General features: G+C 39.4%; 1 protein-coding gene across 2 annotated transcripts in view; it reads left to right on the forward strand.

Moving 5' to 3' along the window:
* Window positions 1-18159, forward strand: part of LOC114245269 (uncharacterized) — a 113196-nt gene that overhangs the window by 13761 nt on the left and 81276 nt on the right. Inside the window, exon 2 of one of the 2 annotated variants that reach the window (XM_089732434.1) lies at window positions 8803-9050. The exons of the other annotated variant lie outside the window; for it this stretch is intronic. The gene's annotated coding sequence lies outside the window, so the exon portion shown is untranslated. The remainder of the gene's footprint in view (window positions 1-8802; window positions 9051-18159) is intronic. 2 annotated transcript variants of the gene reach the window in all.

The following is an 18159-nucleotide window of genomic DNA, read 5'->3' on the forward strand; positions in this document are numbered from 1 at the left end:
TTTTGTTTGTGTTTGAAAAATTAATGACTATTTGTTGGTTTATTTCGTTTTTTTATTTGTTTTCTGTGCGTTCGCGTGTCAATTATGTTTGTGCAGCTTTTGTTTTAGTACGTACGATAAACTGAGCGAGTCTTTTCGGGGAACGGGTTTATTTTAGGAAACGAAACTAAAAGTAAGGGTGCCCATTTCACAAGCATAGTTCTTCAAGAGTTATATAATAAATAATATTCGGTGTGAACAGATGTGTCTAGGATTTCTTAGATATCATTTTGGCAACGACGTGCTACCCATATCAATCAATTTCTGCTACACCCAATACGAAGCATAAATGTATTACTAAAATAAATCGGGAATAGCTGAACACGTTTTTTTAGTGTAACATTTCATTTATTCTTTTGTAATGCTAATGCCGATTTTAACGTTGTGCCCCGGTGTAAATTTGATTTTCATGTAAAATAAGTATTGTGATCATTAAATAGCTCCTAAATTCAATTTTAGCTGTTGGAAAAGAGATGAAATGTCCTATTATATAATATGGCGACAACAATAAAACAATGTAACCGTTTTGAATTTCAACGATAAATTCTAATACTGAAAGTATTATTCTATCATCCAAAAATTAAATTGCAATAATAACTTGCTTTAAAAAAATATCTCAAAAGGTATTAACATTTAATATTGTTTTTCCTTGCGTTTCAACTAATAGGTAGAGTAGAGGTATGTATTTTGTTGTCCAATTTATTCATACTATCAATATGTTTATGTTTCGTAGAATATCTTTTGGCTAATTCGTCAATTCGAAAGATCTTTATTGACTTTCATCTATTTTAAACCAACTATATTTTATAATTATTTGGCTATTGGTTTTCACAAACACTGTTAAAATAATATGACGTGAAGTGCTTAGTATAGAATATGAACGTTAATAATTATTTATATAAATATATATAACATTATTGCCATGAAATCACTTCTTATAAGCATAATATTTTTTCCGATTTTTTACTATCATACAAAATATTTATTATTTATTATCAACGTCTCGATGTACTCTATAGACGCTTTAAGCTAATAGGCCTGAATTACTTACATGCATAGATACCGCTGCTTAAGTTATTAGATCGAATATATTCCGATAGAGGCACCCGTCACGTGCGGACGTGCTCATCGACCACTCGATCGCCCGGTCTTTGTTCGCCCGGCTTTTGTTAGACCGGCCATTGTTCGCGCGGCCTCTGTTCGTGGTACATCTGCCGACTAAGTGCTCTTTCTGGAAGTTTTTATTTGTTTTGTTTCCTTTTGTTGTTTCTGTGTTCGTGGTACATCTGCCGACAAACTGTTTTCCTGGAAGTGTTTAATTGTTCTGTTTCGTTTTGTTATTTCCGTTTTGTTGTGTTTTTTCTTTGTCCTGTAGTAATCGTGCCGCATCGCCACCTGTGTTCAATAGAACCGCTCAGGTCCGAGAAGTTGGGGCCTCGCCGCAAGGCGAGTGTTTTCAAGACCCGGGGCCGCCCCACCTGGGCACTCAGCGATCATGGACGCTGTATTCGCGGAATTCCTCCGACTTCGCCACCCACAGCTCGCCTCAGAGTTTCTGGCCTTCAAGACCGATCACACCGCGAGCCCTCTCGTGGACTCCGCCGAGCTCGCTGCTCCTGCGTCGCCTGTACCTGCGTGCAAAGCTTCTGCATCGAGTACCGCAGCCTCTGTCGTGCCTGCCGTTCCCGCGTCGCCTATACTGGCGAGTAAAACTGCTGCGTCGTCCGCCGTGGCCACCGTTCCAGCAGCGCGATCATCCGCAGCCTCCGTCGTGCCCTCCAAAACACCTGCTCGTAGGTCACCTGCGCCCGCCTCCTCGTCCTCCGACTCTGACTCGGAGATGGAGGTCGACCTCGCTCCCGCCTCATCGACGGATGGATTCACCCTGGTACAAAAGGGTAAGAAGCGTGCCGCGGAGTCTCGAGCTCCCGCGGCCGCTAAAATTAGCAAAGCCGCGAACGCGTCGCGCCCCCGCCCTCAGACTCCCGTTGCGCCTCCAGCCCGTGCCACTCCGTCGCCGCGTCCGGTGGCACAAAATAAAACCCAGACCGCTCCCCCGGTAATCCTCCAAGAGAAGGCAGCTTGGGATCGAGTTTCCCTGGCCCTTAAGGCCAAAAATATCAACTTCACGAATGCCCGTAACCTCGCGAACGGCATTCAAATTAAGGTTCGAACACCCGACGACCATAGGGCCCTCTCTTCTTACCTCCGTAAGGAGCGTATAAGTTTCCACACGTATACTCTCCAGGAGGAGCGCGAACTCCGTGCCGTCATACGTGGCATCCCTAAAGAGTTGGATGCCGAACTAGTCAAGGCCGACCTTCTCGAACAAGGCCTACCGGTTAACTCCGTACACCGCATGCACACAGGTCGCGGAAGGGAGCCATATAACATGGTTCTCGTCGCCCTCCAGCCTACCCCCGAGGGTAAGCAAATTTTCAACATCCGAACGGTCTGTAGCCTTTCCGGAATCGCCGTCGAAACCCCACACAAGAAAGGCACACCTAGCCAGTGCCATAACTGCCAATTATACGGGCATTCTTCCCGTAACTGTCACGCGCGCCCCCGATGCGTCAAGTGCTTAGGAGATCACGCCACGGCCCTCTGCACTCGCGATCAAAAAACCGCGACGGAACCGCCTAGCTGCGTCCTGTGTCGTACACAGGGTCACCCCGCAAATTACCGCGGATGCCCCCGAGCCCCGAAAATAAATCGCCGCGTCGCCCGCCAAAACCGCCTCCGAGCTTCCGGCCCAGACATCAAAGCCTCGGCACCCTCTGTGTCGCAGGCTAAGCCAGCGTTCGTTCCGGCGCCGGTGCCCAGTGTCACGGCTTGGGCGAAACCGCTGCCGTACACGAACACGGTTACAACTCCCTCCTCCGCGATTCGTCCCGCCCCCGCAACTCGTCCCTCTCCCGCGACTTGCCCTCCGACCGCGTCCGACAATCTCGCTTTAGCGATCGACTTCTTTCAGTCGATCAACTTTGAGCGCGTTAACGCTTTGGGCGACGCCATTCGCGCTGCCTCCACTGCACAACACTTTATCGCCGTTGTGCAAGAATACGCCGACGTATACGCGTCATTAAATACGTACGTCCTCCCCTCACTCCGCCGGTAATCAATGGCGTATATAAGTAGAATAAAGCCCCTATCCGTAACGATAGGATTTTTTAACGCTTACGGTCTCGCAAATCAACGTGACCAGGTTTCTGACTTTTTGCGTGACCATCAAATTGATATCTTTTTAGTGCAGGAGACCCTACTTAAGCCCGCGCGCCGTGACCCTAAAATCGCGAACTATAACATGGTCAGGAACGACAGGCTCTGTGCTCGTGGTGGTGGTACCGTCATTTACTATAGAAGAGCCCTGCATTGCGTCCCGCTCGATCCTCCCGCGCTCGCTAATATCGAAGTATCAGTGTGCCGAATCTCACTGACGGGACACGCGCCGATCGTTATCGCGTCCGTTTATCTTCCACCGGATAAGATCGTTCTAAGCAGTGATATCGAGGCGCTGCTCGGCATGGGGAGCTCTGTCATTCTGGCGGGCGACCTAAATTGTAAACACATCAGGTGGAACTCACACACCACAACCCCGAATGGCAGGCGGCTTGACGCGTTAGTCGATGATCTCGCCTTCGATATCGTTGCTCCGCTAACACCGACTCACTACCCGCTAAATATCGCGCATCGCCCGGATATACTCGACATAGCGTTATTAAAAAACGTAACTCTGAGCTTACACTCGATCGAAGTAGTTTCAGAGTTAGATTCAGACCACCGTCCCGTCGTTATGAAGCTCGGTCGCGCTCCCGACTCCGTTCCCGTCACGAGGACTGTGGTGGATTGGCACACGCTGGGCATCAGCCTGGCTGAATCTGATCCACCATCGCTCCCGTTTAACCCGGACTCTATCCCGTCTCCTCAGGATACCGCTGAAGCCATAGACATCTTAACGTCACACATCACCTCAACATTAGATAGATCATCGAAACAAGTTGTAGCGGAGGACTTCCTTCACCGCTTCAAATTGTCCGATGATATTAGGGAACTCCTTAGAGCTAAGAACGCCTCGATACGCGCCTACGACAGGTATCCTACCGCGGAAAATCGAATTCGGATGCGTGCCCTACAACGCGACGTAAAGACTCGCATCGCCGAAGTCCGAGATGCCAGATGGTCTGATTTCTTAGAAGGACTCGCGCCCTCCCAAAGGTCTTACTACCGCTTAGCTCGTACACTCAAATCGGATACGGTAGTAACTATGCCCCCCCTCGTAGACCCCTCAGGCCGACTCGCGGCGTTTGATGATGACGAAAAAGCAGAGTTGCTGGCCGATACATTGCAAACCCAGTGCACGCCCAGCACTCAATCCGTGGACCCTGTTCATGTAGAATTAGTAGACAGTGAGGTAGAACGCAGAGTCTCCTTGCCACCCTCGGATGCGTTACCACCCGTCACCCCGATGGAAGTTAAAGACTTGATCAAAGAACTACGTCCTCGCAAGGCTCCCGGTTCCGACGGTATATCCAACCGCGTTATTAAACTTCTACCCGTCCAACTCATCGTGATGTTGGCATCTATTTTCAATGCCGCTATGGCGAACTGTATCTTTCCCGCGGTGTGGAAAGAAGCGGACGTTATCGGCATACATAAACCCGGTAAACCAAAAAATCATCCGACGAGCTACCGCCCGATTAGCCTCCTCATGTCTCTAGGCAAACTGTATGAGCGTCTGCTCTACAAACGCCTCAGAGACTTCGTCTCATCCAAGGGCATTCTCATCGATGAACAATTCGGATTCCGTACAAATCACTCATGCGTTCAACAGGTGCACCGCCTCACGGAGCACATTCTTGTGGGGCTTAATCGACCAAAACCGTTATACACGGGAGCTCTCTTCTTCGACGTCGCAAAAGCGTTCGACAAAGTCTGGCACAACGGTTTGATTTTCAAGCTATTCAACATGGGTGTGCCGGATAGTCTCGTGCTCATCATACGGGACTTCTTGTCCAACCGCTCTTTTCGATATCGAGTCGAGGGAACCCGCTCCTCCCCACGACCTCTCACAGCTGGAGTCCCGCAAGGCTCTGTCCTTTCACCCCTCCTATTTAGCTTATTCGTTAACGATATTCCCCGGTCGCCGCCGACCCATTTAGCTTTATTCGCCGACGACACGACTGTTTACTATTCCAGTAGAAACAAGTCCCTAATCGCGAAGAAGCTTCAGAGCGCAGCCCTAGCCCTAGGACAGTGGTTCCGAAAATGGCGCATAGACATCAACCCAGCGAAAAGTACTGCGGTGCTATTTCAGAGGGGAAGCTCCACACGGATTTCCTCCCGTATTAGGAGGAGGAATCTCACACCCCCGATTACTCTCTTTAGTCAATCCATACCCTGGGCCAGGAAGGTCAAGTACCTGGGCGTTACCCTGGATGCATCGATGACATTCCGCCCGCATATAAAATCAGTCCGTGACCGTGCCGCGTTTATTCTCGGTAGACTCTACCCCATGATCTGTAAGCGGAGTAAAATGTCCCTTCGGAACAAGGTGACACTTTACAAAACTTGCATAAGGCCCGTCATGACTTACGCGAGTGTGGTGTTCGCTCACGCGGCCCGCACACACATAGACACCCTCCAATCCCTACAATCCCGCTTTTGCAGGTTAGCTGTCGGGGCTCCGTGGTTCGTGAGGAACGTTGACCTACACGACGACCTGGGCCTCGAATCAATTCGGAAATACATGAAGTCAGCGTCGGAACGATACTTCGATAAGGCTATGCGTCATGATAATCGCCTTATCGTAGCCGCCGCTGACTACTCCCCGAATCCTGATCATGCAGGAGCCAGTCACCGTCGACGCCCTAGACACGTCCTTACGGATCCATCAGATCCAATAACCTTTGCACTAGACGCCTTCAGCTCTAGGAGCAGGCTTAGGGACCTCGGTAACCGTACTCGTCGAACTCGACAAAGAGTGCGCCGTGCAACCTAACCCATGAATCAGCTCGCTGAGTTTCTCGCCGGATCTTCTCAGCGGGTCGCGATTCCGATCCGGTAGTAGATTCATTCGCGAAGCAGCTACTCTTGAGTTGTTAGGTCTCCTTCGGAGGCGCTCGGGCAGCTGTTAGCAAATCCCACCCCTCCTGGCTGAGTCTTTGCTCGCCCACCTGTCCTGGTGAAACTGGAAAGGCCTCCGGGCCACCAGTAATCCTTCAATCATAAAAAAAAAAAAAAAAAGATCGAATATCGGGAATGAATTGAATGAAATGAATCGGGAATTTGAAGTCGTCGTGGCCTAAATGATAAGACGTCCGGTGCATTCGTATGTAGCGATGTACCGATGTTCGAATCCCGCAGGCGGGTACCAATTTTTCTAATAAAATACGTACTCAACAAATGTTCACGATTGACTTTCACGATGAAGGAATAACATCGTGTAATAAAAACCAAACCCGCAAAAATTATAATTTGCGTAATCACTGGCGGAAGGACCTCTTGGGAGTCCGCACGATAGGTATCACCAACCCGCCTATTTCCGCCGTGAAGCGGTAATGCGTTTCGGTTCGAAGGGTGGGGTAGACGTTGTAACTATACTGAGACCTTAGAACTTATATCTCGAGGTGGGTGGCGCATTTACGTTGTAGATGTCTATGGGCTCCAGTAACCACTTAACACCAGGTGAGCTGTGAGCTCGTCCATCCATATAAGCAATTAAAAAAAAATGATAATGAAGTATTTCAATGATGACGCCAAATCGGCTCAGCCGACGGTTAAATTCTATCATCGCCCCGGTTCTTTACCAGAACTAACACCAAAATGCTGCTTGAAAAATTCTGAACTTTGTACTAAATTTCTTATGAAAAAGAAGTTTTTTTTTACTACTGTAAACTTTAGGCCATTCCACACGAATCATTTGTTTGGAGAGTGGATGTACCTCCCTAATTTCGTTATTTCAAAAAAATAAGCAATAGAACAAGTAACAAGAAACAAAAAGCCTTTTCTGGGTCTCTTATTGGGTTTATCATCAAAAAGTTTCACAAGGAAAGTTGACGGATGGTTGCCGTTTATTGTACGATTCATTTGTCTGGAAGCGAGCGCAAACCGGCACGGTAAATAATGGAAATGCTGTGGACTCCGACAGCTTGTGTTGGCGCGCCAGATTATTGTACATTAAGTTTGTCTCGTTACTCTGTAATAGAATAACTTAGAACTAACTCTGTTACCACTCTGATAACGTCATATGTTCTGCGAGGCAATGTTCTGTTTTTGTATGTGTTTACTCATGTTCATGTTGAATTATAGGTTTTAAGCTATTTTTTCGCAACTCTATTAAAATTATACAAATTAATAAAACTTTATACAGTCTATTTTAAATCATACCAGACCTGGACTAGATCATTCGTTACGAGTAATGTGCTCCAAGAAGTTTCGAACACAATGTCCCTTTTTTGCTTCCTCTGTTTTAAAAATAGATAACTAAGAGTTCGTTTCTAAATTCAAACTTAATTTTTTTCTTCGTGATTAATGACAGTATAATATTTATTTTTTAGTTTTCATATACGTACATATACAAAATACAAATTGCTTTTACGATTTCATCTCCTATTTCAAGATTTGAATACAAATTGCTTGTACGAGTAAAACAGAAATTGTGCAAACGTAAGATTAACATAAAAAAGAATTGTTTTTTAAATTTCCTCGGTTAGTACTTATTATTTTAAATTTATTAGTTTTCGTAAACAAAGTAGTCCAGCTCTTTTGAACACTACGACTTCGCAGACGCCAAGCATAACCTTGCTTCCAAAAATCTAATTACTCCAAAATTTACCCGCTTTCTTTTGTCTTCTTATTGCTGATTTTGAATTTGAATTTGAATTTGAAAATTTGCTGTTTTTTCCTCTTTTTTACTAACTCTGACGCCATAACTTTTATATGCTGATGGAATGAACAAGACAGCGATGCCAGGATGAAGACGATGTGTGATTGGCTGTAAGGGACTCGGGTGCATAATAATATGATTTGCAACGCGCATGCGACTTAGGATGGTCGGAAAAAATATTTTTAAATAAATCAAAACCTTACATACTTTGTGGACTTGGTAATATTGACATTAACACAAAATATCCGCTAAATTTGGCTGAATCTAAAAAATATATAAATTTTTAATGCCACTGAACTTAGGCAACTGTGTCATCCAAATCGTTTATTATTAAATCCTCGTAAAATTAATTTTTATGTTCAGAAATATGACATTGATAGCATTCGATTACTGAACTGAGCGCGTTGCTGATTTAACACATCTATATTCCTAAACATTAATTACTATGTACAATTATTTAAGGTTCCAAGGTTATAGAAACTTAATTTTGTGTAATAGTAATTCAATAAGCATTAGTTTAGCCGACATGGAAGGATAGTTCAAGGTTTATCAATTTAAATGGAATTTTATGATTCATTCGGCATTTAGCTGTTTAAGTTCGAAAAATTATTACTATATTTTTTTTTATTGCCCTTGTAGGCAGACGAGCGTACGGCCCACCTGATGGTGAGTGGTTATCGTCGCCCATGGACTTCAGCAATGCCAGGGGCAGAGCCAAGCCGCTGCCTTCTGCTTAATACTATCCACAAGCCTCGTTTGAAGAAGGACATGTCATAGCGCTCGGGAAATACCGTGGAGGGGAGCACATTCCATAGCCGGATGGTACGTGGCAAAAATGACAATATTAATTAAATGACAATATTATTAAATTGTTTCAGAAATGGGGTGCTCGGTGTAATAATGTGTATGGTAAAAAACTTGACATTTGCGTGACTGCAGCCGGCTAATCAGAATACTTTGGACCCCAATGTAATTGAGTTTAGACTATAAAAAAAAACTTATACTATTTAGTGTTTAATACAAAACTATCTTTTCTTGTTTTAGTTGTTGTTTAGTAAAATTCACTATGCCATAATAACTTCTGAGTGAGTGTATCTGTGCTTTATTGCTTTAAAAGGTTTAGAAGGTAAGATACAAATTTTATTACCGTAAAAGTATATAATTCGATAAATGCTGAAAGCAATATTGTAATATTGAAATGCTGGCAATATAATAGATTAGCATATAAAAAATAAAACTATAATTTTATAGTAAGTGCACTGTTTAAAAACATATTTTCATTCTTGTATAATTAATTGTTGCAAAATAAATTTCAGATTATATTCATTGATGTCAAGTGGGTACCTACCAGTCCAAGTGGATAATTATTGTACTTGTAACAAAAATAAATATGAATAAACTTGCAATTCATATTTCCCATTAAGATGTATGACAACAAAGAAAAATATTGAATTTTACTCCATTATTTAAGGAATAGGGAGGACGATGACAAATTTGAGCGTGCTCACAGTTTCCCCTTACCACTAGTACTTCAGATTGGAATCAGAGGCCAGAGCAGAGAAAGTGATCATGAAAAATAAGATTGCTGCTGCTATTACTAAGGCAAAATATGAGAAGACAGTGGTACAAGAATCGTGAATAGCTGGTCAGACTACTTAAAAAAATCTATGATCTGTTTATTTTTGTGCATGACCTTGTATTTTTTATTTTATTTTATTTTATTTTTTTATTGCTTAGATGGGTGGATGAGCTTACAGCCCACCTGGTGTTAAGTGTTTACTGGAACCCATAGACGTCTACGACGTAAATGCGCCACCTTGAGATATCAGTTCTGATGTTTCAGTATAGTTACAACGGCTGCCCCACCCTACAAACCGAAACGCATTACTGCTTCACGGCAGAAATAGGCAGGGTGGTGGTACCTACCCGCGCTGACTCACAAGAGGTTCTACCACCAGTAATTACGCAAATTATAAGTTTGCGGGTTTGAGTTTTATTACACGATGCTATTCCTTTACGGCGGAAGTCAATCGTGGACATTTGTTAAGTACGTACTGCATTAGAAAAATTAGTACCTGCCTGCGGGATTGGAATACCGGTGCATCGCTCAACACGAATAAACCAGACGTGTTACTTATCCTTTAGGCCACGACGACTTCACAAGAAAGTTGTTGTAAAAAATAGTTATTTTTCGTTAATGCCATGAAAACTTATTGGCCCAAGGTGCTAAACCTTAAAACACATTGCTGTTTGGTCTAGGAGACGTGGTTCACTATCTGCCTTTTCACAAGGGGACTCCATCACAAAACTCATTTGGCATTCAGCCACCTACAATGGCTCGTGTGGATGGGATGCGAGGCGGTTTAAAATACCTGCTTTTTATTCGGGCCTTTTCGAGTAAAGTTGGCACGCTCAAATCCAAATAGGATATGTCAGATAAAAGTAAACGAATGAAGTAAAAATTTTCTTGAAACAAAAATAATGAAGTGTCCGCTTCATTAGTTTGTCTTTTCTCGCTTGTAAATAACAGAAAATCTAAAAAGAAGTCAGCGAAACGTGATTATGTTCCTTAAAAGGTTTCCCAACGATATTTCGGACGAGGAAAAATGACTGTTATTAATGTCTATGGAATATTTTACTGCACGTAGAAAACTTATAAATGGTCGGTATTAAAAATTCCCTGTTTTCGGAAGAAGTATTTACTTCTCGTCAAAGGACAACTCGGGTAACTTTATGAGACTTTTTCTTGATATTGGACAGGTTTAAAAATTGAACGTTTTTCAAAAGTTTTTGGTGCTTCAGTGCTCGTTCAAAGAAATTGTATTAAAGTCTCGGTGATATAATTTTCGCGAAACACGTATTGAAATTTTATGATGAGGATTTTCATTTATATATGTATAAAAGAAATTATATGTAATATAATGTAATCGTAATATAATATGTAGCCTAATAAACATTAATGAAAGTGAAAACTTACTTAGATGGTGCTCAACGCATTTGTTGGTTTGATTGCCTTGTTGAAAGGCGCCTTGCATCTGGCTACCGGGAAAATGCCATTGTTTGCGCTACTCTTTTGATCCACTGCCTTAATTTGTATTACATACAGATTTATCGACCAATTGTTCTCCATCCCGTATGTCAAACTGTACTACAAAAAATACAATAGTCACTGTGTTTTGGTAAAAATAATTTTATTTATCTTTTTTTCATGGTATGTGACAGAGGTCCCTTTGAATTATTACTATTACATTTTATCAACATTTGTATCTAGTGTCTTAAAGTCATTTTTATAAAAGCTTATAAAATGTATCCTGCTCGCGTTTATCGTAAAACTAAAATAAAACAAACTCTGTTGTGCCGATACTAACAAATGGAATTTTTTTAAGGGTGAAAAGAAAAACATAGATCATTGGCATAAAACTTACTCAACACCTCATTGAAATCCTAGTGACATATTTAACCTTTTAAGATGGTTAGAGTAGGAGGAATTATCTGTTAAATTATAAAATCAGTCAGTTATAAAGTGAAAGTATTGTATGTTTGATACATTGAAACACAATACTTAAATATAAAATGCTTTATGAGTAACTGACCTTAATCAGATTTCAAGAAAACCTTTTTTACTTCACGCACTAAGCAATGCAGTCAGTGGTGAGTCTACATTTTTCAAAGCTGCGTTAATTTTTAAAGCCTTTGCGCATTTCAGCCGATTTCTACAATCTTATTTGTGGCCTGACTTCACAAAGACATCATTTATTTACAGCAAAGTACGATTACGTTCTTTTCTTTGAATAAAGTTTTGCATGTACAATACAGATTGGATTTTCGTATAGTTCTGTGACAATAATCTTTACGATAATTTTTTAGCAAACGTGATAAGTTAAACTAGTTTTGATTGAATATTCTAAATTTACGAGTACGTCTCTTTTTTTTTATTAAAAATTATACAAACGCTATCTGCATATTTCAATATCGTTCTTTCTTTACAATTTAAATACTTCAAATTAGAATATTTTTAATAATGATATATTGATGTAAAAAAAAGTGATCATCCTTCAATTTACAATTACAGTTATTGTTCAACCAAACTAATATTTTTTATGTGTGAAAAAAATTATAAAAATATGCGATTTTTCGAATGAAGATTTAGGGTAATGGCGTCGGAATAATCTTCCGTCGGACAGCTAATATTGCTCGGTAGACTAACGGTTCATTCTTGTTCTTGTCGTTTGGAATTAGTTTATGTGCAAGCTTATTTTGTCGACAGCGTTAGCACGATTTAGGTATCTGCCGAATTCCTTATATGCCTACAAAAATAAATATTTAATTTTATCTTAAGCTACTGTCGACTAGTTACTTATTCGTAATACTTTAGTTGATAACCAGGCACATGAGAAATTTATCTTCATTTTAGTTACTCTAAACTAAAAAACCGAAAGGCGTAAAGCAAAGCAGTTCTCTAGTGTTTTTTAGAGTTTTAATTTGTTTATATTGGTGAGGAACTTAATTGGCTTTTTGTTTCTATTGTTTATTATATTATTATACTAAAAAAGCGTTATGATAAAGAATTAATCGCAATCTCTATAAAAATTCAAACAAACAAACAAGTAATGGAATTTTTGAAGGAGTCTGTTAATATTTGTATTGCAAAATTACAAATCCTGATCGCGTAACTCATTCGAGTACACGTATCTTCGGCAAATCGAGAATCTTTATTTACTCAAAATTTGAATTTACGTCTGATTGAAAAATAAATAAGAGCGTGCGTAAGATTTCATTATGGTATCTAAATGGAAAAACTGTGTACGGTTTGTGTCATCGCATATTCATGGAGCATTTTCGTGAGTCTACCGCTCAAGATTTGCGCGCAGACTTAGTAAACAACGTCTAATGGAAGGATTTCAGGAGGTTACGTGATGTTTATAAGCGTTCAATCCTGCCTCATTTAATTATTAGTTAGTTGGTTACCTGTCGGGACCTTTTGTTACATTGTTGTGGATAAAACGATCTCTTCTTGCTTTGCAAGATCTGAATTATCAAATTCTCAAATAAATCTATTAACAAATTTAACATAAATACTATCTATTTATATATAATACATAGGTAAGATTGTATAGGGTCACGGCTCTTTGAAATTACTTTTTTGCGAAAATCAGCAAAAATCATGATTTTTCCTATTGAATAGACTAAAATGAACTCCTTATGAATTTCTCATTTCAGTTTTATTGCGATCTCTGACGTGTTTGCTCATGTTGCGTAAGATTGCAAAAAATACAGAATGCAAGGTACGTAGATCTATAGTTAAGTTCTAAATAATCAATCTCTGAAGAATCTTCAACGAGAGGTAAAAATATATTTCGTTACAATAGTGACATTTCAAGATCAGATTTTTGGCGGGAGCGCGAAGAAGTAATGCGAAATATTTAAATTTTTTAATGTAATGTTTTTCAAGTGCAAATCTGTAATATTAGCGGATTATTAACCGTTTAGCATCTGTGAAAATGGCATAAATGTGGGAAAATAAAACAGAATATTTGATCGTAGCTTGCCGGGTTCTTTCAAAAAGTTCACTAAAATTCCATCGATCTCGTTTTTTTTTTCATTTCATCTCAGTTAAATACATCCCATAATCTATTTTAGATAAGTTATATTCCTTTCATTCTCCTCTAATTCGTTTTTATTATAGCAAAGTACCTAAATGAAGATTTAGTTAAAAGATTAGAATCAGAAAGACGTGTCAAGATAATATACATGAGTATAATCGAGTGTTTGCGTTGATTCACTTCATTTTATCCATTTACTATGTACTAGTCATCATTACGTCGAATATAACATCCAGGTTGATCAGCTGTTTCCATGCAATGAAACTCGCTATTTACCGTTTAACTGACACTTTAAAAATTAAAATATTTGTTCTGACCGAATATTGTTGTTGAAATATTTGCTCTAACCAAACTAAAAAACCAAATCAACCGAAAATTCAATACATATTTGTATTTTGAAGCTCAGTTTCGTTATGTTTAAAAAAAGTATACGACCATAAAACTGCACATATACCTAACTAGTCTGGCCATAAATACTGTTACATAAAAACTTTTCTTTTTTTTCTACTTTTTAATTGTTTTGAATTTGGAACATGTATATTATTTTAAACACTTCTTTCGATTTTGCGTCATTTTACATATTTTTTTGTTTATTATCAAACTACAATATGGAATGGGATGTTAAAAAATGGGATTGCAGTGATCGCCTTGCACACAGTGGGTATGGAGCCTTCGTTCATATTTCAGACACTTTAAAAGCTATAAACTATCACGCTACAAGCTACATACTATGAACAGATACAAAAAAAAACCCTTCGTCTGTCGAAGACCAAAAGAGATCAGGGCAGCCGCGTGCTGTTAGAACTACAAAGGCCATTAATGCCAGAATTCTTCGAAACCCCATTAGGAAGCGAAAAATATTATCGTAAGAAATGAAGATTCGCGCTAGAACTCTACACCTGGTCACAAGGCACGAACTACCCAAGCCTGGCTTGAAACTGACGTTGCGGACTTTGTAAGAGCTGAAGACTGGTCCTCATCTAGCCCAGACCTCAACCCTTTATACTTCAAATTATGGTCAGTTTTAGGGGACACGACGACTCTCTCTCGACGACACACGACACGGCGACATTGAGTCTCTTAACAGATCTTTGGAGCAAGCAGTGGCGTTCTCTTGGAAATGGTGCGTAAATTCATAGATAGATTCGTAGCCAAACAGATTAAAGGCCTGTATAAAAAGCCAAAGTTGGCCATTTCGAATATAATCTTTTTTTTTTTTGCTGAGACTTTAACAAATGTATAGGTATAAATTTTAATAATATTACTTCATTTAAAAAAAATCCGTTTTCATTTGTAACAGAACTTATGGCTGGCACTAAGTATATAATATATAACGTAAAATATTAAAATGTTCAAGATCTCAGATGATTATATTTGACGATTGTTAAACTTTTATCTGAATGGAAGTTCAGTGAAGCGGTTGAAGTTCTGTTACTGTAGCATTCGAAAGTCACGGCATATTGCTAACTTTCTAGAGCAGGTAGTGGCGGAGAACGAAAACTTTGTAAGTAAATAAGTTTGAATTGGAACAGAGCTGCACTCAGAAATTACTTTTGGTAATTTTGAATACATTTTTAAAAGAAATGTAATAGTATCTTCATTCAATTTCCAAAATTAGAAGGAATATGATATTTGACCAAAATAAGTCTATTGCGTTCCATATCCGTAGTCAGCCAGTGTCTTGGCCAAGGAGATCTTGCATATTTCTAATCATGTCGATAGTGATTTTTCACCAAATTATTAGAAGAATACGTTTGAGTTTCAACGTAAAATCCTCCTTGTGATATGAACTCGAAGTCCCAATTTCAAGTTTCACAGTTGGACCGATTTAGTCAAGAATTTTAGGTATACAATTTCTCTGTATGTTATTTTGGCTGCTATTATCCTAGAAATATTTAAGATTGAGACATAAAAATTCAACAAGTTTACAAAGGGAAATTTTCGAGAAAGAACGTTGGTGGAAGCGAGGTCTTACATAGCTTATCTCTACATAGTATAAAACAAAGTCGCTTTCTCTGTCCTTATATCCCTATGTATGGTTAAATCTTTAAAACTACGCAACGGATTTTGATGCGGTTTTTTTTAATAAATAGAGCGATTGAAGAGGAAGGTTTATAAAAGTATAATAACATCCATTAAATAGTGGAGAAATCTAGTGGAGAAATATAATAAATTACAGTTTCCGAAGCGAAGCGAGGGCGGGTCGCTAGTCATAAAATAAAAGTCATGTCAGTCTTTATTCTTTAACTATTTTTTTAATGTCTATTTTATTTTAGACGTAATTTATCGGTTTTTATTTTTAAACAAAAATACACATTGCTACACTTAGTTTCGTTACTGTACAGAGGTTCGGGCGTTCAGTGGGGTAGGGGGTATCACCGCTTGGCGTTGTTTGTGTAGCCGGTCAACGACATTCAATTCCACACCATTGCCAGTTGACATGAAAAGAAGCCGAACGATAACATGGCTGTTCGTAGGCGAAATGTTTTTCATTCGAAGAGAAACATAAAGAGCGGGTGCGAGAGCACGACACTTCAATACGGATTTAGTGTATAAATAACGAATACTTCGAGTCCGATTGGTTTTAAATCGGGTTCTTCATTTAAAATTAATATTATCTGAATCGACAACCGATGTCTCATTTAATCTAACTCATTTAATAACCTGAAATTCATTTTCAATTCATTTTGTGGTGCGTCGACGTGTTAGAAAGCACGGATTTTCTTAGAAAAATAGGTACGAGCATACGAGATTTCAACACCGTCATGGTCATATTGCTTGATATCCGTACGTCGGTCGTATAATCCTCTAGGCCACGACGACTCCAAAAATAATTAAATCTGATTTCTTCCATCCAGTTACATTCGAAGCTGATTAGATTTTATAAACAGATCAAAGTTTAAATTGCATACTGAATGATATTAAAATCATGGTATTAGTATAATTGCAGGGTCATTGATATAAAACTGAAAATGTCAATACACATGGCGTGTTATTATGGAAACCTTAGACGCTGGTAACTGAAGCAGAGTATAATGAATTGAAGATTATAATCATTTAAATTTTATAATTTAACGCTTACAACAGATGACAAAACTTCCTTTAGTAAAAGTGTGTAGCCAATATATTGTAATTATAAAAATATAAATGTAATTGTAAATATATTGTAACAAATGTGATTGCACGTGAAACACTACGTAATAAACAGTAATGTTTCTTTGTGGTCATTTCGAACATAGCCCTAGTAACAAGTTCTAATGACTCTTCTTGTTTATAATTATTGGCATTGAGGTAAACTAACTTTCTCTGTACTTGTTTTGCAAATAAAAGTAAATGTCGAATTGTCGTGTAGGCTCAGGGAATTCAGTGAGCATCGATTTTAACTTGATTACTTTCATATGAGGAGTTTTCGTTTCATATTTTACGACAGCACGCGTCTTCTGAGAGCGATAACTTAGTCATTTTATGTACACCCGGTTCTTGCGCAATGTACCTACTTGCTCTGTGAACTTCAACGTGTGCGTCCCCGAGGAGTGTCATAAAGACGCATAACCTTTTCCATCTTCCATTTGAATACATTTTCCTTCATATTGGTTCATATTTTGTTTGTTCTTTCCATCAAATTAATATTGTTTTATCTGTTTTTTTTTTTTTTGAATGTTATTTATTGCAATGAAATAGTGAAAAACAATACGTGCTCGGCTCGGAAGCACTCGTGAATCGTTAGGGGTCGGCAAATCGTTCGCTCGCGACACTTTATAGTTTTAATATCGTTCAGTTTGCGGTTGCCCGACGTATATCGGGCACATGTTTTTACTGCTAATGCCTTTGTGGAAGTAAGCCTTTATTATTTATTTCTGAATGAACAGCATAAAATCACTAGTGTTTCCTGTTTGTTAGTGTCAATGTATGTATATTTAAACGAACGTATAATATTAAAGTCACTAGTAATTTATGAGCACATTGTAGATGATAATAATCACTAGGTAGTCGTTTTAAAATTGCATCGCAAACCGTTAAGATTTGTGAGATATTTAAAGAGAAGGTGTTGGAAGTTATGGATAGGTTATTCGTGAATAATGAAAAATACGATCAGCTCACATTTAATCAAGCATATAGGATATGCATTCTTTATTGAAAAGGATTAAGTTACGGACCTTGAGGAAACAATACTTATTTTATAATGAGGCTTGTGCTTCTTTTCTCACGCATGGAATTTGTTTTTTTTTGTAGGCATGACCGTAGTGTTCGAGAAATTCTAATAAAAACCGATGAGTTATGACGGCAATCCACTTCAAAGCCATTAGAGCTAAAAGTTGAAGTGACAAAATTATAAAACAAGCTAATCTTACAAACTACGATTCAATTTTGTACAGAGAATTCAATAGAAGACAAATATAAAGGACAATAAATTTGTTTAAAATTATGTTTTATTTACAGCTGTCCTGTGTAAAACTTCAGGACTCGGCTCAGGCGTAACTTATTTTCGTTTTATGTTTTCTTGGGTCGCCCGAGGTGCCTTCTCTCGGGGCAGATAATTTGGTATAGGCTACGTGCTGCCTCCCTCGGTGTCGTGGCCAACTGACCTGGAGCGCTTTCAAAGTCTCTCGCCGGAGATGCGGAATTAGTAAG

Source organism: Bombyx mandarina, chromosome 13, assembly GCF_030267445.1.
Source record: "Bombyx mandarina strain Sakado chromosome 13, ASM3026744v2".
In the NCBI taxonomy this organism is placed as follows: domain Eukaryota; kingdom Metazoa; phylum Arthropoda; class Insecta; order Lepidoptera; family Bombycidae; genus Bombyx; species Bombyx mandarina.